The sequence below is a fragment of the Saimiri boliviensis genome, chromosome 5 (genome assembly GCF_048565385.1).
Source record: "Saimiri boliviensis isolate mSaiBol1 chromosome 5, mSaiBol1.pri, whole genome shotgun sequence".
Lineage (NCBI taxonomy): Eukaryota > Metazoa > Chordata > Mammalia > Primates > Cebidae > Saimiri > Saimiri boliviensis.
In genome coordinates this window covers 7,621,981-7,649,305 of record NC_133453.1, presented here as the reverse complement: position 1 = coordinate 7,649,305, position 27,325 = coordinate 7,621,981, and the positions used below count along the sequence as shown (strand labels likewise).

The 27,325-nt window shown below is 38.2% G+C and overlaps 1 long non-coding RNA gene across 1 annotated transcript; it reads right to left on the bottom strand.

Moving 5' to 3' along the window:
* Nucleotides 1-1,656: 1,656 nt before the first annotated feature.
* Nucleotides 1,657-27,313, bottom strand: LOC141584435 (uncharacterized). The gene is made up of 3 exons (XR_012517492.1): nt 27,136-27,313; nt 3,137-3,203; nt 1,657-1,829 (listed from the first exon to the last, which is right to left on the bottom strand). It is a non-coding gene; the product is annotated as an uncharacterized LOC141584435 (long non-coding RNA).
* Between the last annotated feature and the right edge of the window lie 12 nt (nt 27,314-27,325).

Genomic DNA, 27,325 nt, shown 5'->3' with positions numbered 1-27,325 from the left:
ATCCCAGGTCTGTCTCCCCAACTCCCCCAGATTAGAAGCTCTTGTGGGACAAAGCCATGGACATTTGTATCAATTCACACATGTGTGCATTTAGACACATAAATTGTGTGCCACAATGTGCTTAGATGTAACCTAAACCTGCTCTCATGGAATTACAGTCCACAAGGAAAGCCAGGTGCAAGCTCATTGCAGTCATGAGCCATGAGCTGTGATCGGGGCTTTAGTGCAAGGCATCAGGGGAGCAGGTAGGAGGGCGTCTCAACCTAGATGTGGAGGAGAAGGCAGGAAGGCATCCCAGAACCCAGATAAGGGATAAATAGGACTTAACAGGGAGGAGCGTTTGAAGCAAATGAAACACATGTGAGCTAGTGGTGGAGAGCATGGGTTTGAACTGGCCGGCCTGGGCTCAAATCCCATCTCTAAAATACGCTGGGACCCTGGCCTGGCATGCAGTCCATACTCATAAAATGTTAGCTGTGTGGCTACACATCACTTACCAACTTTTTTTAAAATCTGTGTTTTGGGCAAAGTGTTTCACAGTTATCCTGTGAAATTCACCTTCCCATGTCAGGAATGATTTTGCCTGAGAAAAAGGAAAACAAGTCAATTGCCTTCCGGGAGCTGCACCTGTGGGCTAAAGACCGCAGGGAGGTTTCCTACCCGGACAGGGGAGAGCCCTGCATGGGGTGTGGGTATTAAAGCACATCTGCCTACCCTCAACCCCAAAATGGTTTTTTCACCCAGTAGAATGCTTTTTTTTTTTTTTCCCCTTTTCTATTAAAACAGCAACAACAACAAAGCTGCAGGTCTCCAAATGAAGAGCTTTAGCAGAGCTTTTTTTTTTTTTTTCTTTTAAGTTATGAGATGGGAAAATAGCATTTGCAATAATTTTGTGTGGCTATAACTGAAATTTCATGTGCTCATTTTGCCTTATTGCTTTTAATAAGTACAAAGGGACAGATAGACAGATAATGCTTCCCAGTGCATGCTGTCTCTGTTATGGCTCTGGTAACTTCCAATCACTTGACCTTAAATAGTGCAGGGTTTCTGTCTCTGTTTCCTATGCCTTTCACCCTACCTTCAAGCTTCCTACTTTTTTTTTTTCCTTTTTGTCTCTTGCTTTTATTTCTGCACTGGCAAACGGCTATAATGTCTGGTTCCTTTCTTTCGGAGATTAGAGAAGAATACAAGGGAAACTGCTCTCTGGGTTGACGGTGAGGGTTTTTGCCTTCAACTTCACCTCTCATGTCCTCTGGATAAACCTCCCAAAGGAGGCAAAACTACTGCGAAATGAAAATTCCCCCCTCCCCATCGAATCTGCTCTGCTGAAGCTGCAGCACTCTCGGATTATTCCGGAAATGGATGTCCTTTGGAGCCCCGCTGTCAGTTTCTTTCAGATGCATAAGGCGATTTATGGATGCATTATTCTAAGCCATGTGCCTTCAGTGACCCAGAACTGACAAGACTGGAGTTCCTGGACCCCTGCAGGTTTCTCCACGGTCTATTCCCTAACAGCCCCTTCCCCAGGACAACCTGAGGACACCAACACCAAGCAGTAGCCCTGTCCCCTGCAGAAACTCCCATCCTTCTCCCACCCTCCCCACCGCCCCCCCCCATCAAAACCCATCAAAGCCCCAGGACTTTGAGCCCTGCTATCCTTCGGAGTGTCAGGAAACCATGAAACTCTCATTCCAAGGGAGGGTCATTTCCAGGTCAGAAGAACGATTTTCCTTCCACTGCTGAGAGCTACTGAATCCTGAATTTAGGTTCCTTTGTTGTGAGGTTTCCTCTTCTGATCCTTCCGTAATTACGTGACGCAATTTCTCTCCCTATTAAAAGACAGGAGGATTTCATTTTCAGACTTGAAGAACATTTGACTTGAACGGAAGCACTTTTGAGTTCAGAGAGGGAAGATAAGTTCATTTTCATCCGATGTGCTCAGATGAATTCTCCAGTGTCTCACATTCTCAAAGAATGCGAAAACCTCACTGATGATCACAAAGATTCTCTGGGCTTCAGTTCCCTCATCAGAAAAAGGAATGATTTGAGCCAAATAATTATGCAGGCTCTCCCTGCTTTGAAATGCTGACATCTTGTCACTGCCAGAATCAATGGAAGGAGAGCACATGGACTTTGGTCCAAATACCAACAGATCTTCTTGACCATTTGGGTTCCTTTTAAGTGATTTCTGTGAATGTGGCAGAGAGGAAAGGACACGTGTTACATGATGAGTGTTGGTCCCTTCCCTCTCCTCTCACAGCCTTCTGAAGAGTGGAGTTTCCTGCTTGGCCCACCAGGCTGTCTTTGGTTGTGGGAATGAACCTGGTGGTAGAAAAATGAGGGAACAGGAAGGGTCCAGGCAGACAAGTGGAAAGCAGGATGGAGGCCTACCTGACTGCATTTGAGAGAATTTATCAAGTGTGGAGAGGGGTAGCAGGACTTTGGGCCCTGTCTTGCTTGTGTGAGTGTGTGCGTGTGTGCCCATGTGCTCTGTCTGAAGCTCTCCTTCCACTTGCTACAACCTCCGCCTCCCAGACTCAAGCAATTCTCTTGCCTTAGCCTCCCAAGAAGCTGAGATTACAGGTGTACTCCACTGCTGTCAGGCTAATTTCTGTATTTTTAGTAGAGATGGGATTTCACCATGTTGGCCAGGCTGGTCTTGAACTCCTGACCTCAAATAATCCACCTGCCTCAGTCTTCCAAAGTTATGGGATTATAGGCATGAGCTACTCTTTAGTCATGTCCTGCCACTTTTTAATGTTTAATGTTTCTTCCAGACAGAAATCTTGGAGTCATTTTTGGCACCCTCTAACCTTTCTCTTCATATCCTGTTGATTGTATCCTCTAAATATCTCTTAAATCTAATCACTTCTCTCCTTCCCTACCCCTACATCTTTGTCCAGCTTGGACTGTTATCTTTGCCTGAACCACAGTAATAGAAACACTTCCTTGTTTACCTACTTATTCTTGCCCTCCACTAACTCTTCTCCAACTCTAGACCAAAATGCTCTCTTCAAAATGAAACTCTGGTCATGTAGTATTTTAAAATCCTTAAACATCTTCCTCTTGCTCTTGGATTAATGAACGAAATTGTTACTGGAGGCTGCAAGGCTCAAAATGCTCTGGTCCTACTTACCTTTCTAGGCTTATCTGATACACATTCCCCTTCTCTGATCTCTGACTGTCTCAATTCCTCAAGGACACTATGGAGAGGGAAAGAGATGCTGTTAATAATTAGTCTAGGACAACAGGCATAAAATATGGCCACATTGAGCAAAACTGTATGATGGATGCCCTCACTCAGGAATGACATTCTCCTTCCTGCTGCAGCCCCTTTTCTTGCTCTATTCCATCTGCCTTGGAACCTCTGGCCCCTCTTCTCTGCCTCATTAATTCTGACTTGTCTTTTGGGTCTCATCTCAAGATCCACTTTTTCAGGAAAGCCTTTCTTGACTCCCTACTTTCTTGACTCAAATGCTCCTGTGATGTAATTTTGCAACACTTCTTGCAGAGCCCCTCCAGAGTGCTATTGACTCCTTTTGAGATTCTTTGTCACTGTGTCACTTTGTGTGTATTTATGAGAGTATTTGATTAATATTTAATCTTCTCCACTAAAGTGTAAGCTCCCTGAAGCCAGGAACCATATGGAGGTTCGCTCACTATTGTATCCCCCACATGCAGCTCAGTGCCTGACACATAATTACTAAACATTACTCAATAGGTGAGTCAACAAATAAATCAGTTCATTATTAATGGGGGTGGGAGGTGACTATTCATTTGTTTCTTATATTTCTGCACATCTTATGAATAGAGATACTGACTACCTTTGTTTCTGACTGTCTATTCAAGCATTTTGAGTTATGAACAGCCTTGGAATATAGAGATAAAGTTTCCCTTCAGAACAGAGGACAGACATCCTAGCTTCCCAATATAATACAGATAATGTCTTTCTCTAAAGAAAAGGGCAGGTGTGCTTCCTGCCCATAATAAATGATTCCATTTCTCTCAGATCAGTGTACTGTTCTTCTGCTGTAAACAAAATTGACTGCATATGCAGGTATAATATGGCTATTTTCGTGTTTCTCTGTGAGAACTGTAGCTCAAGTAACCAATGCAAACAATACTGAAACCCTGGCACCTGCTGTGAGTGATAAACTGTCTTTCATCTCTAACACGAAAATCTGTGTCTTCTTTCAGCACTCATACTCGTTGCATGATCGGTGAAATCTCAGACCCTTCACAGTTTTTGACATTAATTTATTAATTAATTATATATTATTAATTCTATATATTTCTTAAACTTTAGTATCAAAACATGTGGAAATAAAACACGTGAATCTCTTGAGTATGCATCCCTGCTTTTCCTTATGCATAGCCAAACGACATTCTGGAGATCACCCCTACATGATAATCTGAAATAAGTAAAGGTTTTACTGGCTATCTGTTTTATTTACTCATTTTTAATGTTCCCATTTCCTCCCAATTTTGTCATTTTTTTTCTTATGTCCTTAATCTATGTTATATTTCCTTTCAAATAGTTACGTTAACTTCTCTGGGAGTGTAAGCAGAATTTTATAGGGGACTTTTAAAGAGAAAAAGAAATTCAGAGTTTAGTGACGTATAGTAGAAAAAGCCCTGGGTCAGAAATTAGGAGACATAACCTTTAGACACGTACAGGCATAACTACTTAAAGCTCCAGTTTTCTCATCTGAACCCAGTCATTCCTTTATGCATTTATTTATTCATTCAACAATAACTTATTGAATTATTTGCAATACTTGACATAACTCCTGCCTTCAAAAAACCCACAGTCTAATGAGAGAGAAAGACAAACTCAAGATATTAATATAGTGTGAGGAGCATAATAGAGAAAATTCCAGGGGGCTGCTATAGAACCCATGGGGTTGGAGCAGAGACAGAGAGCATGAGATTAATCTGTACAAGGGAGGTGGAGTCTAAGCTGAGTCTGGTAGGGCAAAGTAACTTGGCCATGAAGAAGGTGAAGTAGGGGGTTTTAGTCAAAGGGAAGAGTAAGTCCCCAGCAATGCTTGTTGAATCTCTTCCCTCTTCTCTCTACTTAGGCTTTGCCTTGGCTCCCAATCCCTCCAAACCTACAGTGGTGTTCCTAAGGGAGAATCTTACCACCCATATGGCCATGGCAAGTGTGCCTAGTGGAAGGCAGCATAACAACCCAGTGGAGAACTCAGGCATCTGCCTCCATGACTAACCCTGCAATCTGGGCACCATGTTCCTGTCTGCAAAAAGGGAGTCACATTTGCTTTCTCCTGCTGGGTTTTCATGGGGATGTGAGTGCTCAGCATGGTTTTTAGCACATGAAAACCATCCAAGTAGTTGCACTGAAACTGGAAAATACTTTGGAAATTATTTATCTCAATTCTTTTTTGTCTATTTGAGAACATGACATCACCCCTAGTTGGCCCAGGACCTCCATCTGCCTGGGTGTGAGAATGGAGAAGAGATTAGAAGTATCTCAGAGTCACACAGGGAGGCCAAGGTAATTTTCAGTTTCTAATGTGCAAAATAGGATTAAGCAGCAGGAGGTTGGCTTTGAAATGCAGAATGAGGTGAAATTACAAGTTTTTTATTTCCCTATCTTGAGTACTCTCCCACCAACACCTTCATGACAGTCTTCAGAAGAAAGATACAGGCAATTGAGTGCATCCAATGAGAAGAAGCAAGGCAGTCATCATTATTTACATCTAAGTGAGACAAATAAAAAGAGTTTAATGATTTCAGCCACTAAGGACTAGGTGCCTTGGTCAGAAGCCTGCAAGAAGATAGAAGTTTTGGACCCCAAGACATGCCCCTCTCACCATATTTTTCAATAGCACGTGTTTGGAAAATGATTGTTCTAAAAATGTATCTATCTTACCAGGTTGAAAATAACTTCATACTTCTTAGTAATTTTGGAGAGGTACAAAGCAATCTCAAGAATTTGAAATAATCACAGAAGCTTTTAGAGAAGTTTTCAGAGTGCCTTCAATGACTGAGCCCACAAACATGTTCACTGATTTACATTTTAAAACTGAAAGTGTGTTGTTTTAAAATATTTGAATTCTGGTCACATAGTAATGCTATTGTGCTTCCAAGCGGTTAGCACAGGATTAGACTTGGTTACTGGAAGTGCCCAAATTTGCAAATTATCCTTCGAATGAAAGTTACTCAGTTCTTCAGGTTTTCTGCTTTTAAATGGTGCTAATTTTCTGGCTGTGAAACTGGAAGCAGACACAGGATTTGCTCTAAGTCTGAGCATCTGGAGTTGATTGGCAGGGAAGCTGATAAGGCAACTCACTGCATTCTTCCCTTTTCTTCATAGATGGATGACATGTATTACTGCGCATTGAAATCCTTGCCCTACTTCACTCCAAGAGCTGAAGTAAGCACTTAAAATTCTCTTGCCTGTTTGTTTTCCTTTTCCTATTTCTAAATGATAGCCTTGTACCGCTTTTTTTTTGATTTTTTAGTATTTGTGACTTCCTATGGTGAAAGAATGAAGACTGAGTCATTTCATGCCCTGTTCCCAAACCCATGTTCATCCTCCCAACAGAGTCATATTATAGTTATTGTTCAGTGTTTGTATTATCATGACTATAAATATTGTTCACAGCAACACCATATTTCCTTTTGTGGTTGTCATTAGTGGGCTGTGACAAGTATTTTGGTCTCAGCCTTTAAGGTACATAGCAGGACTTGCTTTCCTGCTCTCTTTGAATTAGGTAAAGTCATGTGACTAGGTCTAGCCAATGAGCTCCAGGCTACAGCATTTATTTACTGCTGTGAAACTTTCCAGAGCTCTCTTTCCATCTGGCATTGCTAACTACCAATATTCAAGAAGAAGTTTATGAGTGATGCTAGCATAATAGTGGATTCGAAGATCCAGCCCCCCCCGCCCTTTTCCCATGTACACACTGATTTAATAATAACGCATAGGGTAGTTTTCTTTCTGAGAAACCCAGAAACAGATAAGAAGTTCCTGCATCCAAGATGAGCATAAGACCAGCTGCATAAAAGTCAGCAGGAAAATTCAGGGCACTTTTTTTTTTCTTTGCCTTGTCCTTCCCTTCAGTACAGCACAAACAAATGGGTAAAAACCCCACAACTCCTGACTTCTTCCTTAGGAGGGAAAGAAATGAAGCATGTGTCTAATGGTCCAGCTTTCTGAGTGGCTGCCTGAGGGACTGGTTTCTGTCTGCTTGAATATAAGCACTGGCAGGAAGAAGCTCCAGGCTGGTAGGGTCACTGAAAATAAAGGCAACAATTTGGACTAATACATACTCGTTTACCATAGCCCCTCCTCCTCGGCTCAGCATAGAATGAGTGGGTTAAAAACTCTCAAACCATAATTTCTCCCTAGGGAAAGAAATTGTTGGAGCAAGGCATTTGGCAGAGCTGCCTGAAGTATTGATTTCTGTCTCATCCAATGCAGGATGCTGATGGGACCTAACGTATTCTGGATTCCTGGTGACTACTGAAAAAAATTCAAAAGCTGGGGCACATGCTGCTGCTACAGAGGACACACATTACAGCAGGTAGACACCAGAGGAAGTAAGAGATTATGAGTATATGAAAATAGAAACAAGCAAATTTTTCTAATTAGAAATTTACATACACTCACAAAGAGAAAACATATCCATAGAAAAGGTTTGAGAGGCTCCCAGATTTTCTACCTGTGCTGATTGGCAAGGGTCTTTCCCTGTTTAAAGCCAGTGTGTGAAGACCGGGAAAGATGCTGTTCCTTCAAATTTGCAGACATCAACTCCAAGCTACAGAAACAGAAAGAAACTGGAAACTACAGCCTAATCAAAGAAACAGAATAAATCTTCAGAGACTGATCCTAAATAAGTGAATGTATACAAAACACCCAACAAAGAATTCAAAATAATCATAATATATTCAGTGAGCTCAAGAAAATAGTGCCTCAACAAAATTTGAATTTCAACAAATAAATAAAAAATATTAAAAAAGAGAAATTTTGGAGTTGAAGAATACTAAGTGAACTAAAAATTCATTAGAGAAGTTCGACAGACTTTATCAGCAGAAGAATTGGCTAACTCAAAACACCATAAAACCCTAGAAGAAAACCTAGACAAAACCATTTAGGACATAGGCATAGGCAAGGACTTCATGACCAAAATACCAAAAGCATTGGAAACAAAAGCCAAAATAGACAAATGGGATCTAATTAAACTCCAGAGCTTCTGTACAGCAAAAGAAACAATCATAAGAGTGAACCAGCAACCAACAGAATGGGAAAAATTTTTTTGCAATCCACCCAACTGACAAAGGGCTAATATCCAGAATCTACAAATAACTAAAACAGATTTACAAGAAAAAAACAAACAAACTCATTCAAAAGTGGGAGAATGATATGAACAGACACTTTTCAAAAGAAGACATTTACGAGACCAACAAACATATGAAAAAAGTGCTCGTCATCACTGGGTCATTGGAGATATGCAAATCAAAACCACATTGAGATGCCATCTCATGCTAGTTAGAATAGCGATCATTAAAAAATCTGGAGACATCAGATGCTGGAGAGGATGTGGAGAAATAGGAACACTTTTACACTGTTGATGGGAGTGTAAATTAGTTCAACCATTATGGAAGACAGTGTCACAATTTCTCAAGGACCTAGAAATAGAAATTCCATTTGACCCAGCAATCCCATTACTGGATATATTTCTAAGAGATTACAAATCGTTCTATTATAAAGAGACATGCACACATATGTTCATTGCAGCACTGTTTACAATAGCAAAGACCTGGAACCAACCCAAATATCCATTGATGATAGACTGGACAAGGATAATGTGGTACATATACACCACAGAATACTATGCAACCATAAAAAACAGTGAGTTTGTGTCCTTTGTAGGGACATGGATGAATCTGGAAACCATTATTCTCAGCAAACTGACACAAGAACAGAAAATCACACACCACATGTTCTCACTCATAGGCAGTTGTTGAACAATGAGAACACATGGACACAGGGAGGTGAGCATGACACACTGGGGTCTGTTAAGGGGGAATAGGAGAGGAACAGTGGCTGGTAGGGAGGTTGGGGATGGATAACATGGGGAGATATACCAGATATAGGTGATAGGGGGATGGAGGCAGCAGACCACATTGCCACGTAGGTACCTGTGCAACAATCCTATGTTGCATGCATATGTGCATGTTCTGCACATATACCCCAGAACCTAAAGTGCAATTATATATATATATATATATATATATATATATATATATATATGATTAAAAAAATGACATAAGCTATCACGGGGTTCAGATGATATATTCAAAGTGCTGAAAGTAAAAACTTGCCAACTAAAAATACTGTATGTGGCTTAATAGTGCTTTGAAAATGAAGGAAAGGTAAGATTTCTCCAGATAAACAAAAGCTGAGGGAGGTCATCACAACTAGACTAGCCTTAGAGGAAATGATAAAGTAGTCCTTCAAATTAAAATAAAAGATTGCTGAATAGCAACACAAAAACATATAAAAGTATGAAGTTTGCTGATAAAATTGAATATACAGATAAATACAGAATAGTGTAATACTGCAATGATGGTGCATACATCATTTTAAATGCTGGTACAGAAGCTAAAACACAAAGTATTAAAAATAACTATAAAAATATGTTAAAGGATACAAGCTGGCTATAAAGAAATGTTACATCATCAACATAGACTGTGAGGAGGACCTTCAAGATGGCCAACTAGTGGCATCAGACATTTGCCTCCTCCATGAAAAATCAAAATGGTAAGTAGACAATCACACTTTGAATAGCGAATCTGAGAGAGAACACTGGAATTTAATAGAGAAGTAACAGAAAACATCACAGGCATGGAAGGAGAGAGAAGCAAGGCAGTCAGTTCATTGGGATTGGTTGGGAGCCTGGAGAGGGTAAAGATCCCCAGCGATACACATTCCCACCATGAACTTCTGCAACTCTAGCCGTGGGAGAACCCTTCAACCCTTGTGAGACCTAAGATAGCATAAGGAGCTGCCTGGAGACCCTTCCAGAAAGGGGCCTCACACTGGGTTAAACAACCAGCCCCTCTCCCCAAATCCTAAGCAGCTGTAGCATGGCACCATTTTGAGAGCTCAGCTTCTACCAGACTGCATCCTGTCTTGGGACCCAACAGTCCCTACATTTACACATTTCTGGGGACACACTAACATTCCCACTGCATTCACAAAGAGGACCTCCTCATCACAATGCCAGTTGGATTCAATGGAGCACCAGGGTCCCCAGCATCTTAGCACACAGAGTGTCCTGCACCTGAGGGAACAGACAGCGAAGGACACTATGGAGGCTGCCCACGGGACAAAGAGGGCCAAAGCATGTGCTTCCTAGAGCCCGAGAACTGCATACATGGGGTGGCTACCACAGACAGGAACTCTTGCCTCCTCTAGCACTAGGGCTGCTGTGCACACACTTGAGAACAGACTCAGCCACCATCCATTGCAGCCACTTCTGCTGCCTGTGAAGGATGAAATGTGTGCCACTGACATTAACCCTGCCTCCTCAGCAGCAGAGCTGCAGCATGTGTTCCCTTGCATGCGAGAACAGCTTACCTGCAGCTTCAGCCACTGTCAGCAGCCATGCTTCCTCCAGCAACAGGGCCATAGTGCACCTGCACATGCCCCAAGGACAGGCTCCCCACAACCACTGCTCTCAGTGATGCAGGCAGCCAAGCATCTGCTGAGGAAGGTCTGGGGATTAGCCCGCCCTGCTGCCATAGCCAGCACCCAAGCACACCACCAGGAGCCCTTAGGCCAGAACTACTTGTCCCGGCAACGCACATGTGCCCCCAACATCCCATGCCCAAGTACATCACTGGGGGTCCTGGAATTACCCTGCCTTGTCCATCACCTATAGTTTCTGTGCAGTTCTCCTGAGGCCTGAGGAAAGACCAACCCAACTAACCACTGTCACCAATGGGGCCCAAAGACTGGTCCACTTGGTGTCGCTGCCACCAGCAAAACCTCACAATAGCCTCCACTAATAACTGCAGCCCAAGCCACTGAATAAATCAGACACCACTAATGCTGGCTACAGCCAAATAAATCATGCAAGGTTGTACTTCTACACACACCCAGAATCAAAGCTGCTAAAGTGTCCCACCCAACAAACACCTAGACTCATCTTCGGGAATAGGATCTTTCCCTGTGAAAGCCAATTTTAAAAATGGAAAAAAGTGACTATTGTACCAGGTGCACAGATATCAATTAAAAAATATAAGAAATATGAACAAACATAGAAATGTGAAAACTCTAAAGGAACACAATAATTCTTTAGCAACATATTCCAATGAAAATAAATTTATAAAATGCCAGGAAAAGTATTCAAAATAATGACTGTAAAAAGATAAAAGAGAACAATACAAACAAATCAAAGAAAACAAAGAAACAATACAAAGAAATAAAAAAAGCCATTGAGGATATGAATAAGAAATTCACCAATGATATAAATATCATAAACAAAATAAAAAACCAAACAGAAATTCTGGGACTAAAGAATTAAATGAAAAAAATAAAATATTTGTTCAAGAGCATCAATAATAGACTAGAGCACCTAGAAGAGTCTCAGAACTTGAAGACAGGTCTTTAAAGATAAGACCAAAAATAGAAAAAAAGAGGAAGAAGAGAAGAAAAAAGAATGAATAAAGCAGATGTGACATGCAGACACCATAAAGAGACCCAATATGTGAATTTTGGATGTTCCAGAAGGTGAAGAGATGGCCAAAGGCATAGAAAACTCCCTTAACAAAACAGTAGCTAAAAACTCCCTAAGTCTAGTAAGACGTTTAGATATCCAGATCCAGGAAGCTCAGAGATCCTCAAATGAATACAATCCTAAAGATCTCCACAGCACATTATATAAAACTGCGAAAGGTCAAAGACAGAGAATTGTAGAAACAGCAAAAGAGTCTGACCACATATAAGGGAATCCCCACTGGACTAAAAGAGGATTTCTCAGTAGAAACCTTACAGCCCAGGACAGAACTAGATGACATATTCAAAGTGCTGAAAGAAAAAGTTGCCATCCAAGAATAGTATACATAGAAAAATTATCCTTCATAAACGAGGGAGAAATAAAGTCTTTCTAAATAAAGCAAAAACTGAGGAAACTCATCCCCAATAGACTGACCCTGCAATAAATGCTTATGGGAGTTCCAAACCTGGAATAGAAAGGATAATATCTACCTTCATGAAAACACATGAAAGTATAAAACTCACTGGCAGAGCAAATACATGTATGAGGAATAGAAAAGACTCAAATGTTACCACTATAGAAGCCACCAAACTGCAATGATAAACAATAAGAGAGAAATAAAACATCAAAAGATATACAAAGCAGTCAGAAATCAATAAACAAAATGACAGGAATAAATCCTCACATATCAATAATAAACTTGAATATAAATGAGTTACATTTTCCACTTAAGAGATATATATTGGCTGAATAAATTTGTAAAAATGGCCTAGTTTAAGGACTTAAATATAAGACCTAACACAATAAAAACCCAAGAAGAAAACCTAGGCAAAACCATTCAGGACATAGGCATAGGCAAGGACTTCATGACTAAAACACCAAAAGCATTGGCAACAAAAGCCAGAACAGACAAATGGGATCTAATTAAACTCCAGAGCTTCTGTACAGCAAAACAAACAATAATTAGAGTGAACCAGCAACCAACAGAATGGGAAAAAATTTTTGCAATCTACCCATCTGACAAAGGGCTAATATCCAAAATCTACAAAGAACTGAAACAAATTTACAAGAAAAAAAAAACCCATTCAAAAGTAGGCAAAGGATACAAACAGACACTTTTTAAAAGAACACATATATAAAGCCAACAAACATATGAAAAAATGCTCATCATCACTGATCATCAGATAAATGCAAATCAAAACCACATTGAGATACCGTCTCATTCATGTCAGTTAGAATGGCGACCATTAAAAAATCTGGAGACATCAGATGCTGGAGAGGATGTGGAGAAATAGAATCACTTTTACACTGTTGGTGGGGGTATAAAGTAATTCAATCATTGTGGAAGACAGTGTGGCGATTCTTCCAGGATCTAGAAATAGAAATTCCATTTGACCCAGCAATCCCATTACTGGGTATATACCCAAAGGACTATAACTCACTCAATTATAAAAACACATGCAGACACATATTCATCACAGCATTGTTTACAATAGCAAAGACCTGGAACTAACCCAAATGCCCATCAATGATAGACTGGACAAAGAAAACGTGGCATGTATACACCATGGAATACTGTGCAGCCATAAAAAACAATGAGTTTGTTTCCTTTGCAGGGACATGGATGAACCTGGAAACCATCATTCTCAGCAAACTGACACAAGAACAGAAAATCAAACACCACATGTTCTCACTCATAGGTGGGTGTTGAACAATGAGAACACTTGGACACAAAGAGGGGAGCATCACACACTGGGGTCCATTGGGGGTTACTACAGGAGGGATAGTGGGAGGGAGGGTGGGGAAAGGATAACGTGGGGAGAAATGTCAGGTATAGGTGATGGGGGGATGGTGGCAACAAACAACCTTGCCATGAATGTACCTATGCAACAATCTTGCATGATCTGCACATGTACCCCAGAATCTAAAGTACAATTAAAAAAAAAAGAATAGATACTTAAGTCTTGATTCTTAGCCAGTTACTGAAATGAGTGAGCTAACATAGGGGAGGCACCTAAGTATAGTCCTAGCACATATGGTAAGCACTCAATAAACATTAGCTACTTTTATTGTTATTTTTTAAAATGGCCTAACTGTATGCTGTCTGTAAGAAACTTGTTTCATCAGTAAAGTCACTTATGGACTGAAAATACAGAGATACAAAACAGAAACAAAAAGCAAGCAGGAGTAGCTATACTTAAGTCAGATAAAATTGACTTTAAGTCCAAAACAGTAATAAGAGACAAAAAAAGTCATTATATAATAATAAGGTGATCAATTTGGCAAGAAGGTATAACAATTCTAAATGTATAAGCATCTAACACCTGAATACTCAGATATATAAAGTAATTATTATTAGATCTAAAGGAAAAAGATAACCTCCAACATTGTATTAAAAATTTAGGAACTTCAACACTCCACTTTTAACATTATACAGATAATCTAAACAGCAAATTAACAAAGAAACATTGAATTTAGACTGCACTGTAGACCAAATTTGCCTAACAGATATCAATAGAACATTTATCCAACAGCTGCAGAATACACATTCTTCTCATCAGCTCATGGAGCATTCTTCAGGATAAATCATATGTTAGACCACAAAATGTCTCAACAATTTTTTAAGTGAAACCATACCAAGTATCTTCTCAGACCACAGTGGAATAAAACTGAACATTAATAACAAGAGGAACTTTGGAAATTGCTCAAATACATAGAAATTATACAATGTTCTCCTGAAAGACCACTGGGTCAATGAAGAAATTTAGGAGAAAATTTAAAAAAATTCTTGAAACAAATGAAGATAAAAACACAGCACACCAAAAACCTATGGTATATAGCAAAAGGAGTGCTACAAGGGAACTTTATAGCAATAAACACTTACATCAAAAAAGAGAAAGATTTCAAATAAAAAATCTGATGATGCCCCTCAAGAGACTACAAAAGAAAGAACAAACCAAACCAAAAAGTAGAAGAAAGAAAGAAATAATAAAGATTAGAGTAGAACTATACAAAATAGAGACTATAAAATATGAAAGAACAACACAATGAAAACTTGGTTATCTGAACAGTTAGAATTGATAAATCACTAACTAGACTAAGCAAGAAAAAAGAGAGAAGATACAAGTAAACATAATCTGAAATAGAAAAAGAAATTAAAAACAATAATAGAAATAAAAAACTGATACCACAGAAATTCAAAAAATCATCAGAGACTGTTATGAACAACTATACACTAACAAACTGGAATACCTGTGGGAAATGGATAAGTTCCTGGACACATAAACCCTGCCAATATTGAATCATAAATAAATAAATACAAAACCTGAACAGACCAATAATGAGTAACACAGTTGAATCAGTCATAAAAAGTCTCCGAAGAAGGATCACTTGAGCCCAGGAGTTTGAGGCTGTAGTGGGCTATGATTGTACCACTGCACTTTGCCTGGGCAACAGAGTAAGAACCTGTCTCAAAAACAATATAATAGATATATAAAATATATATTTTACCCTTTCTTCTAAGTAGTGGAACAAGACAAGGATGCACTCTGACCACTCTTATTAAACATGATGGTAGAAGCCCTAACTAGAGCAATTAAACAAGAGAAAAAGGTAAAAGGCATCCAATATAAAAGATATTTATCTATCTATCTATCTATCTATCTATCTATCTATCTATCTGTCTGTCTGCCTGCCTGCCTGCCTGCCTGCCTGTCTGTCTATCTATCTATCCATCCATCCCAACAAAGAGAAGCCCAGGATGCAATGGCTTCACTGCTGAATTCTACAAAACACTCAAGGAAGGACTAACACCAGTTCTCATCAAACTATTCAAAAAAATTGAAGAGGAGGGAATGTTCTCTAACTTATTCTATGAGGCCAGCACTACCCTGACACCCAAACCAGACAAGGACACAAGAACAGAAGAAAATTGTGGGCCAATATCCTCGTTGAATATAGATATAAAAATTCTCAACAACATACAAGCAAATCAAATCCAACAACACATCAAAAAGGCAATACACTATGATCAAGTGAGATTTATTCTAGGGCTGCAAGGATGGCCCAACATATGCAAATCAATAAACATGATATATTGTATACACAGAGTGAAGGATAAAAACCACACAATTATCTCAATCATTGCAGAAAAAACAATTGATTAAATCCAGCATCATGATAAAAACTCTCAACAAACTCGGCATGGAAGAAACATATGTCAACATAATGAAGTCCATGTATAAAAAAAATCACAGCTAACACCATACTGAATGGTGAAAAGCTGAAAGCCTTTCCTCTAGGTACTGAAACAAGACAAGGATGCCTACTTTGACCACTCTTGTTCAACATGTTAGTGGAAGCCCTAATCAGAGCAATTAGGCAGGAGAAAAAAAAATAGAGGCATCCTAATTGGAAAACAGCAAGTCAAATTGTCCCTCTTTGCAGATACATGATCTGATATTTAGAAAAATCTAGACTCCACCAAAAACCTCTTAATCTGATAAACAAATTTAGTAAAATTACAGGACACAAAATCAACATATGAAAATCAATGTTTTTACACATCAGTAATGAAATAGCTGAAAAAGAAATCAAGTGGGCAATTCTATTTACAATAACCACACAAAAAGTAAAATACCTAGGAATAAATTTAACTAAGGAGGTAACAAACTTCTAAAAGGAAAACTATGAAACACTGATTAAAGAAAATGAAGAGGATACAAACAGATGGAAAGCATCCCATGCTCATGAATCAGAATAATTAATATTGTTGAAATGATCATACAACTCAAAGCAATCTACAGATTCAATGCAATCCCTATGAAAATATCAATTTATATTTTCAGAGAAATAGGAAAAAAAACCAATCCTACTATTCATATGGAACCAAAAAGTTTCCCAAATAAACATACACATAGACCAATGTAACAAAACTGAGAAACCTAAAATAAATGCATGTGTTTACAGCCAACTGATTTTTCACAAAGACACCAAGAACATATATTGTTGAGCAGGCATACTCTTCAATAAGTGGTGGTGAGGAAATTAAATCTTATATTCAGAAGAATGAAACTAGATTCCTAGACAAACTGAAAGACCTAAAACTATAAAACTATTAAAAGACAATGTAGGAAAAACTCTTCTGGACATTGGTCTGGGCAAAGATTTTATGGCTGAGACCTCAAAAGCATAAGCAACAAAATAGAAATGGACAAATGGGGCTATATCAAATTAGAAAGCTTCTGTACAGCAAAAGAAACAACGGGTTGAAAAGACAACCTGTTAAATGGGAGCAAATATTTGCAAATGATTGATCGGGTAACGGATAAATACCTGGAATACATAAGAAACTCAACTCAATTACAAATAAACCCCTAATAATTCCATTAAAAGATGTACAAAGGACATTAACAGACATTTCTCAAAAGAAGACCTAGAAGTGACCACAAGGATGTACAAAATGCTCAATATCATTAATCATCAGGCTAATGCAAATCAAACCTCAATGAGATATCCTTTTATTCCAGTTAGAATAGCTATTATTTGAAAGAAAAATAATAGCTGAGGCTGGCAGGGATGTGGGGAAAAGAGAACTGTTATCCATCGTTGGTGTACAAAATAGTACAACCATTATGAAAAACAGCATGAAAATTTCTCAAAAAACTAATAATAGAACTACCATACAATCCAGCCATCCCACCACTGGGTATTCATTCAAAGGAAAGAAAATCAGTACAACCAAGGGAAATCTGGAACCCCATGTTTCTTATGGCCCTATTCACAATAGCAAAGACATGAAATCAATCTAAGTGTACATTGCGATTTGAATGAACAGAGAAAATGTGGTAAATATACCCAAAGGAATATTATTTGGCCATTAAAAACAGAATGAAATTCTCTCTTTTACAGCAACATGTGGAACTGGAGGTCATTATGTTAAGTAAAATAAACCAAACATAGAAAGACAAGTATTACATGTTCTCGCTAATATGGGAGGTAAAAAAAAAAAAAAAAAAGATCTTATGGTGGTAGATAATAGAATGACAGTTACCTGAGGATAGGAAGGGTGTGTGTGTGTGTGTGTGTGTGTGTGTGTGTGTGTGTGTGTGTGTGTGAAGGAGAAATGAAATGAGGTTGTTTAATGGGTACAAACATACAGACACACAGATAGGTGGAAGAAATAAGTTTCATCATTAGATAGCAGAATAAGGTGACTACAGTTAATGACAATATATCGTGTATTTCAAAATAGCAAAAAGAGGGGGCTTAAAAAGTTTCTAACACTTATAAATAATAAGTACATTCAGGTGCATCCCCTGAATACCCTGAGTTGATCATTAGACATTCTATGCATGTATCAAAATACCACATGTGCCCCCATAAAAATGTACAAATATTATACATCGATAAAAAAATTAAAAAATAAATCTAAGCATGTTTCTTTAACAAATAATAATATAAAGTATTTCATGGAGAAATTAAAGTGTAGAGTTTTTGTGTGCAATTGAAATTAAGTTGCTATAAGCTTAAAATCGATTGTTATAAGATGTCTTATGAAAGCCCTGTGGTAACTACAAAGAAAATACCTACAGAAGATATACCAAAAAATTTAAAAAATTAAAACATGTCACTACAAAAAAGTCAACATAACACAAAGAAGGACAACAAGAAAAGGGATGAAATAGCTACAAAAAAAGACAGAAACCAATTAAAAATCGGCTATAGTAACTCCTTCTCTATCAGTAATTACTTCAAATGTAAATGGATTAAACATCTCATGCCATGTGTGTACCTATGTAACAATCTTGCATGTTCTTCACATGTACCCCAAAACCTAAAATGCAATTAAAAAAACCTCAATCAAAAGCTATCAAATGGGGAATAGATTTTTAAAAAACAAGATCCAACTGTACACTGTATACAAAATGCTGTCTTTAGAATTAAGGACACATATAAGCTGAAAGTTAAAGAATGGAAATGGATATTCCATGCAAATGGAAACCAAAAGAGAGCATGGATGGCCATTCTTATATGTCAATGAAAATAGATAAGAAGTCAAAACTGTCACAAGAGACAAGGAAGGACATCATATTGTGATAAAAAAGTCAATTTACTTGGAAGATACATATAAATATAAATATATATGCACCCAACATCAGAGCACAAAAATATGTAAAGCAAATATTGACAGAACTGAAAGGGAGAAATAGCCAGCAACAGAATAATAGTAAGAGCTTTCAATATTCTACTTTCAATAATGGATAGAAAGTCCAGATAGAAGATCAATCAGGAAGCAGAGAACTTGGACAATACTGTGACTGAATGGACATAATGGACATATACAGAACATCCCACCCAAGAGCAGAAGAATACATGCTTTTCTTAAACACACAGAACATTCTTCAAGACAGAACCCATGTTAGGTCACAAAACAAGTCTTAATAGATTTAAAATGATTGAAATCACACCAAGTATCTTTTTCAACCATGATGGAATAAAACTAGAAATCAATAACAGATGGAAAACAAATATTCACAAATATGTAGAAATTAACACCTTCCTAAACACCCAGTGAGACAAAGAGGAAGTGAAAGAGAAATCAGAAAATATTGATACAAACGAAAACAAGTAATATACCCAAACTTACTTGATATAGACAACACAGTAGTAAGAGGGAGGTGATAAATATTTACATTTTAAGAAAAGAGAGAGATCCCAAATAAACAGCCTAAATGAACACCTCAAAGAACAGGAATAAAGAACAATAAACTAACCCTACAGTTAACAAAATGAATAAAACTATATAGATTCGAACAGAAATAAAATAGAGGATAGAAAAACAATAGAAAAATCAGCCAAACTAAGAGTTTATCTTTGGAAAAGATCAATAAAATTGATAACTTTTTAACTAGAGTAAAAAGATTCAAATAAATAAAATAAGAAATAAGAGGAGGCATTACAACTAATGCCAAATAAATAAGAAGAATTCTAAGAGACTACTATGAACAATTACATGACAATACGTTGGAAAACTTAGATTTTTCTGATAAGTAACACATAATGAGAGATCTTCTCTTTAAAATTTAAGTATACACACAACCCACAAAGACTGAATAATGAAGAAATAGAAAATATGAACAGATGTATAACTTCTAAGGAGATTAAATAGTAATCAAAAACTTCCCAACAGAGAAAAGCCCAGGACCAGATGGCTTCACTGGTGAATTCTACCAAACATTTAAAGAATTGATACCAATCCCTTAACTCTTCAAAAATATTGGAAAGAAGTGAACATTTTCAGACTCATTATATGAGACCAGAATTACCCAGAAATAGAAACTACAAGGAAAGAAAATTATGGGTTAATATCCCTGATGAATATAGGTGCAAACATCCTTAACAAAATACTAGCCAAATAAATTTAACAGCACATTAACAGAATTATACACCATGACCAAGTGGATTCATTTCTAGGATGCAAGAATAGTTGAACATACAGAAATTCATCAGTGTGATATAACACATTAACAGAACAAAGTATAAGAATCACACAATTATCTAAATATATGCAGGAAAAGCATTTAAGAAAATTTGTCACCCTTTCATGATAAAAAACACTCAGCAAAGTAGGAAGAGAAGGAAATTACCTCAATATAATACAGTCCATATATATAAAGCCCATAGCTAACATCATACTGTTAGCTTTACATCACACATCAACAGTGAAAAACTGAAAGCTTTTCCTCTAAGATGAAGAAGAAGGCAAGGATGTCCATATTCACCACTTCTACTCAACACTGTACTGGAAGTCCTAGCCAGAGTAGCAGGCCAGGAAAAGAAATAACAGGCATCCAAATTGAGAAAGAAGGAGTAAAATTATCTCTGTTCACAGATGACATAATCTTATATGTAGAAAATCCTAAAGATTTCACAAAATCCTGTTAGAACTAAAAATGAATTCAGCAAAGCTACAGGATGCAAAATCAACACACAAAAATCAGTTGCATTTCTATACACTAACAACAAACAATCTAAAAAAGAAATTAAGAAAACTATTTACAATAGCAGCAAGATGAATTAAATACCTAGAAATAAATTTAACCAAAGACACAAAAGACTTGCACATTGAAAGCTACAAAACATTGGGGAAAGAAGTCAAAGATGACACAGATGAATAAAAAGACAACCTATATTTTAGGAATTGAAAGACATAATATTGTTAAAATGTTCACCATGCTACCCAAAGAAATCTAAAGATTCAATGCAGTTTCTATAAAAATTCTAAGGGCCTTTTAATAGAAATAGAAAAAAAGCAATTCTATAATGTATAAGGAACCAAAAAAGGCCATAAATTAATCTTTAGAAAGAATAAAAATGGAGTTGTTATACTGTTTGACTTCAAAATACAGCTGTAGTAATCGAAACACTGTGCTTCTTACATAAAGATAGATAAACAGACCAATAGAACAGAATAGAGAGCCCAGAAATGAATCCATGCAAAAAATGATCCATTGCTCTTTGCCAAGGGAGCCCAGAATAAACAGTGAGGAAGCATTAGTGTCTTCAACAAATATGGTATTGGAAAAACTGAATATCCATGTGTAAAAGAGACTGTATCCTAATCTTGCACCACACACAAAAATCAACTCAAAATGGATTAAAAAGAAAAAAAAATGGATTAAAAAGTTAAGCATAAGACTTAAAACTGTAAAACTCCTAGAAGAAAACATAAGGGAAAAGGTTCATGACATTGGTCTTGGCAATGATTTCTTGGACGTGACACCAAAAGCACAGGCAACTAAAACAAAAATAGACAAATAGAATTAATTAAACTAAAAGACTTCTGCAGAATGAAATAAACAACCAACAGTGTGAAAAGGAAACCTACAAAATGGGAGAAAATATTTGCAAATTGTACATCTAATAAAAGATTAATGTCTGAAAGATATAAGGAATTCCTACAACTCAATGGCAAAATACCCACAAATAACCCAATGAAAACATGGGCAAAAGATGTGAATAGACATTTTTCCAAATAAGATACAGATAGCCAACCAGGTATATGAAAAGATGCTCAACATCGCTAGTCATCAAAGAAACGCAAATCAAAACCATGAGAAGATGTCACCTTACACTTGTTAGAATGCTCATTATCCAAAAACCAGAAAATAACAAGTGCTGGTGAACATGCATAAGAGTTGGAACTGTTGAACACTGTTTACGTGAATGTAAAATGGTGCAGCTGCTATAGAAAACAGTATGGTGACTCTTCGAAAATTTCAAAATAATTGCCTTATGAGTCATAATCCCACTTCTGGGAATTTATCCAAAAGAACTGAAATCATGTTTTTGAAGAGTTATTTACACTCCCATGTTTACTGTGGCATTGTTCACAAGGGCCAAGAGGTGGAAATACCCTGAATGTTCACTGATGGATGAATGGATAAGGGAAATGTGGTATATATACAGGAATACTACTTAGCTATAAAAATAAACCTATCGTATGTTATGCCATGGATGAACATTATGCTAGGACGTAACACTAAGTTAAATAAGCCATTCACAAAAGGATAAATATCGCATGATTCCATTTATATGAGGTTTCTAAAGTAACCAAACTCATAGAAACAGAAAATATTATGTTGATTGCTGGAGGATAAGGGTTGAGGGAAAGAGGAAAGAGAGTTGTTCAATGAGTGTAGAGTTTCAGTCATGCAAGATATAAAGATTCGAGGGATCTGCTGTGTGACCTTGTTCTTGTAGTTGACAATACTGTATACTTGAAGTTTGTTAAGACAGCAGATCTACTGCTATGTGTTATTTACAATAATAATAATAATAGATTGTTGCTTCATTACCTTGCATCCATTTGTGACTATGATGAACAGAACCCCCCCCTTTCAACCTGTGGTAGATATGTAGTATAAGCAAAGAATGAAACCTGATTATTTTCAGTTACTGCAACTTTGGAAATGTTAGTTACCACATTATAACCAAGACTTTCCCAACTGATAAACATTTCTTGAATAAATGCTTATTTTTCCTAAAAATAACATTTCATTGAAAAAAAGTGCTTTGTTTTCTCAGTATCTACCAGAAATTAAACTCTAAAACCTTCCATCAGAAATATAAATCTCTTCTGCATATTCTTTATCAATGACTCTATTAATTTCATCTTTTCTTTGAGACTTTCCAAGTGAGGATGGCCCTCTAGCCTCCCGCACAACTGTCTTACTGGAGATGCCCTTCACCTCTGTACTATGCAGCATAAATTCTCTGATTTCTGCAACTCAAGTTGGCAAAGTCTTGCTTACTATTCCAACATTTATCCTCTCAGTTAGTGGATTACATTTCCTGCCATTCCTCACAGTAGGTTAACTCTATAACTTATTTCTGGCCAATGAGATGCAGGCAGTAATGCTGCATGTGACCTTTGGGAGGTGTCCTTAAAGAGATGAGGCTCACTCTTCTTTGCCCTTTCCTACACCAGGGTTTTTCAACTTTGGCACTACTCACATCTTGGACCAGATAATTCTTTCTTCTTGGCATCTGTTCTGTGCATTATATTAATAATGTTCAGTAGTAGCTCCCACCTACTAAATGTCAGTAGAACCCTTTCCTCCAGTTGTGGCAACTGGTAGTGACTCCAGATATTGCCAAATACTCCCTAATAGGCAAAATCACTCCTGCTGAGAAGTATTGCTCTGTACCAGTGAATCTCAGACCTGAGTGTAAGTCAGAATCACAGGGAAACCTGTTCTTGCATAGATGGCTGGATCTTCTTCCTTGAGTTCCTGATTTAGCAGGTCTGGGATAGGGCCTGGGAATCTGCAAGTTCCTAGGAGGTGCTGAAGCTGCTGGTCTGGGGACTGCACTGTGAGAACTGCTGGTCTATACTACTTTGCTTAACAGATAAACCTGTGGCTCCTACCAAATAAATGTAACAATAGCATTGAACATGGAAGTATTGCAAACTATAGGCCATCAAGGTAAATCTTGAGAGTGGAGTTCAGAATTTTAGAAATCATGCTATTATGTGACATTGGAAGGCAGCACCAGAAACTGTGGTTTATGCGTTAGATGAAGGTTTGGTTTACATTTGCTCTAAATGCGGTGATTTTTCTCAAACAATAGAGATGATCAAGATGAAAAGAATAATCTCAAAAGAAATGATAAAGATTATAGCAATGAATCTTATTAGTCTATAATGTGCATGCCCACCTGTCTTTATTCGATAGGTTTCCAATTGCTCTTGCCAAGCTTTTTGTGGTAAGTTTTATATAAATTTCCAGAGGCTATGTTAAAAAAAATGCTATTATACACAACTCTTTTCACTTAGTGTCACATAATTTTTAATACTATTCCTGAATAATTTGTGTTGGAGCAGCAGAAAACTGGGGAGCATTAGTGCTGTACACATTTCTGCAGATGGGAGAAAGACTAGTAAATGAAATTATTATGGCCTGAAACTTAATAGATGGCTTGTATTTAATCTTCTAGGCTTACTAGACATGACGGAAGTCTGCGGATGCATTTTTAGATCATAACTTTTTAGCACTGATCAGTGCCTGCCCTGCATGTCTGGTGCCAATGTTTAATTGTAGCCAAGAGAATCTGAGAAATGAAAGAATCTCTCCCCACACCAGCAAGCTACAAACAAAATCAATAGCCCTGTGCTGGCAACATTATTTTATTGTTGTCTCCTTAATCTCTTCTACTCTTTTGCAATTACTTTTATTACTACTGCTCATTTAATGAGACCATGGAGTTTGGTGCCAGATGGTGCCATTAGTTAAATCTGGAAGACTCTAATGGAATTGAGTTCAAAGCAGGTTAAAAGTAACAGAATTACAAATTTTGATGGTCATCACCTCATAGCACATTGCTCTGTGTACCTGTTACATACGAGAAATTAGTGCCGGCTTCAAACAGCAAGACTTAGATTAAAGTCCAGAGAGACCAAGTATGCTCATTCACCACCACTCACTCATTCAACAAATACTTAATCGTATTCCTATCTGGGTGCTCAGGATACCACAAATAAGACAGTCATGGTTTCTGCCTCATGGAGCTTAGAGTCTACCAGAGGAGAATGACAACATCAAGCAAACCAGCAAGATCATTATCCATTTGTGGTAAGTGCTCAGAACAGGGGAAGCAGGGAACTGGCATGGATGGGTAAAGGGTAGAGTGGCTTAGGTCAGGGCTTGATCAAGGGAAGCTCTCTGAGGAGGTGCTCTTTAAGCTGAGACTTGAATGGTAGAGAGAAGCTGATTTGGGGACATGCAAGAGGAGTGTCATTATTGTTTGATGCAGTGAATAGCATGTGGAAAGTCCTTTGCTTGGAAGTCATTTGGTGTCCCCAAGGAACTCAAGGACACCTAGTGAGGAAGGGAGGATGGCTGCAGATGAGGCTGGAGAGTGGCCAGAAGCTGCTGGACCCAGAGTTGTACATGAGTGAGATGAATGAGCATTTAGAACCTGAGATTATCCAGGGATTTTAAATATGCCTTTGTGCCAAAGTGCTGATGAGTAAGACTTGTAGCAAGAATGTCTTTTGGGTCAGGGCAGTAGATACGCATGAGAGCATCATGACCTGGCCAGTATGTAAAGTCATCACAAGCATACTTTTGTCGCTTGGTGAAGAGGGCAGGCAAAACTGAGGCAATACTTTGATTCATAAAGTTGCCTTACATATTAGTAGCAGTAATTTAAACTTTGCATTATTGCCTTCCTACAGGGGGCATCTATTATGTTTAGGTCTCCTCCTCCTCCTGGTAGATAACAGTGCCTGGCCTGCTTTTAAAGAACATCCCTGCTCGCCTCTACATCCCTTGGCAAATGACTGCAGTCCCCTTCCCAGTGTTGCCTTTTTCTGGTCTTTTGCCCTGGGCTGAGGGCCCTTCTCTCCTGTTGAATGAGTTTTAAACCATCAAGGTCAAGGTCAAAAAGACACATGGTCTCCTGGGCACTGAACTTGAGAGAAGAACGCAAACCACCAATGTTTCCACCAACTCCAGGAAGTCTTTCTTCAGCTTCTCTCTGAATTCCTCCAGGGATTTGTACTTCCTGTGTTGGCACACACATTTGCATTGTTTATGAAGGACAGGCTGGATTATCAGTTCATTTCAGATATTCTCTGGACCTGTTGCCTTACACATAGCAGGTGTAAGGCTGGTTGCCTCACCAGGAGTTCGGACACGCCCATCTCCCTCCCGACTTGAAAATTTACATTATGTCAATCATCTAGCTCTGCCTTGGAAATCCCCTTTGCACTCGGCACCTAACCCCACCCTTGGAAATCCCCTCTGCACTCAACACTTAGCCCGCTCACCGGAAGTCCCACCTACCTACCAATAGCAGCTCACCCCATCCACATCGTGTTTCTCAGAATCCAATCAAATGCCTTCACTCCCTATAAAACCCCACTCCTGAGAGGAATCAGGTGCGACTTCTCTGGCCCCTCTCCCCAGGACCACAGAACCTCGCCCGGGAGCTGAATAAATTGGCATCTAATTTTCTTGTGCTGGCCTCAGTTTCCTCGTTTTTAACTCATCAATAAACCTACAGAGAATAAAGTTTACAGCAGGTATTAAAAATATCTATTGAATTGAGTTCTTACTAGTGGTTACCATTTGTTGAGCAATTAATTGCCAAGCACTCTTCTGAGAGCTTGTTATTCAACCCGTATATGATGACTAACTTTATGTGTCAACTTGGCTAGGCCATGGTACTCAGACATTTTGTCAAACACCATTCTAGATGTTTCTGGGAAGGTATTTTTTAAAATGAGATAAACATTCAATGAACAGACTTTGTGTAAAGTAGATTACCCCCCATTATGTGGGTGGGCCTCATCCAATCAGTTGAAGCCCTGAATAGAAAAAGACTGACTTCCCCGGAGCAGGAAGACATTCTGCCAGTCAATTGCCATTGGCTGAAACAGCAAATCTTCACGAGGGCTCCGGCCTCCCAGCTGACACCAACACTTTGGACTTGCCACCTTCCACAATTGTGTGAGCCCACTCCTCAAAATCTCTTTTTCTCTCTCCCTCTATCTTTTGGTTCTCCTTTCTGGAGAACCCTGACTAATAACACACCTGACGTCTAATCATTTAAGCCCATTTTATAGATGAGAAAAGTGAGGTTCAGAGGTGTTGAGTACAATGCCCAAGGGTATACACCTGGTACGTGGTAGAGCCAAGATCCCAGTCCAGGTCTGTCTGAGCCATAACAGTTTCTTATGCACCTTAATTCACAAATAAGACCACAATGACCTACATGCAACACAAACTGTACTTCTGATAAAGTAGCCCTCCTTTTTAATGATTCAAAAGCTACCTTGGGATCTTACAGTGCATGGGAATCATCAATATGTAAATACCTTATTATCCAGATGACATGCAAAAGTGTCCAGTAGCACAGAAGGTTGGTTAACAGGATGGTGTGTTCCAGGTTTTTACTGCACATGTACTTGCTTGGAGTATTTAGGACCCTATATTAAATTATATTCTCCAAAGTCATAATTTCCAAGAAGATCTTGAAGTATCTACACTATTTTTATAAGCAGTCAA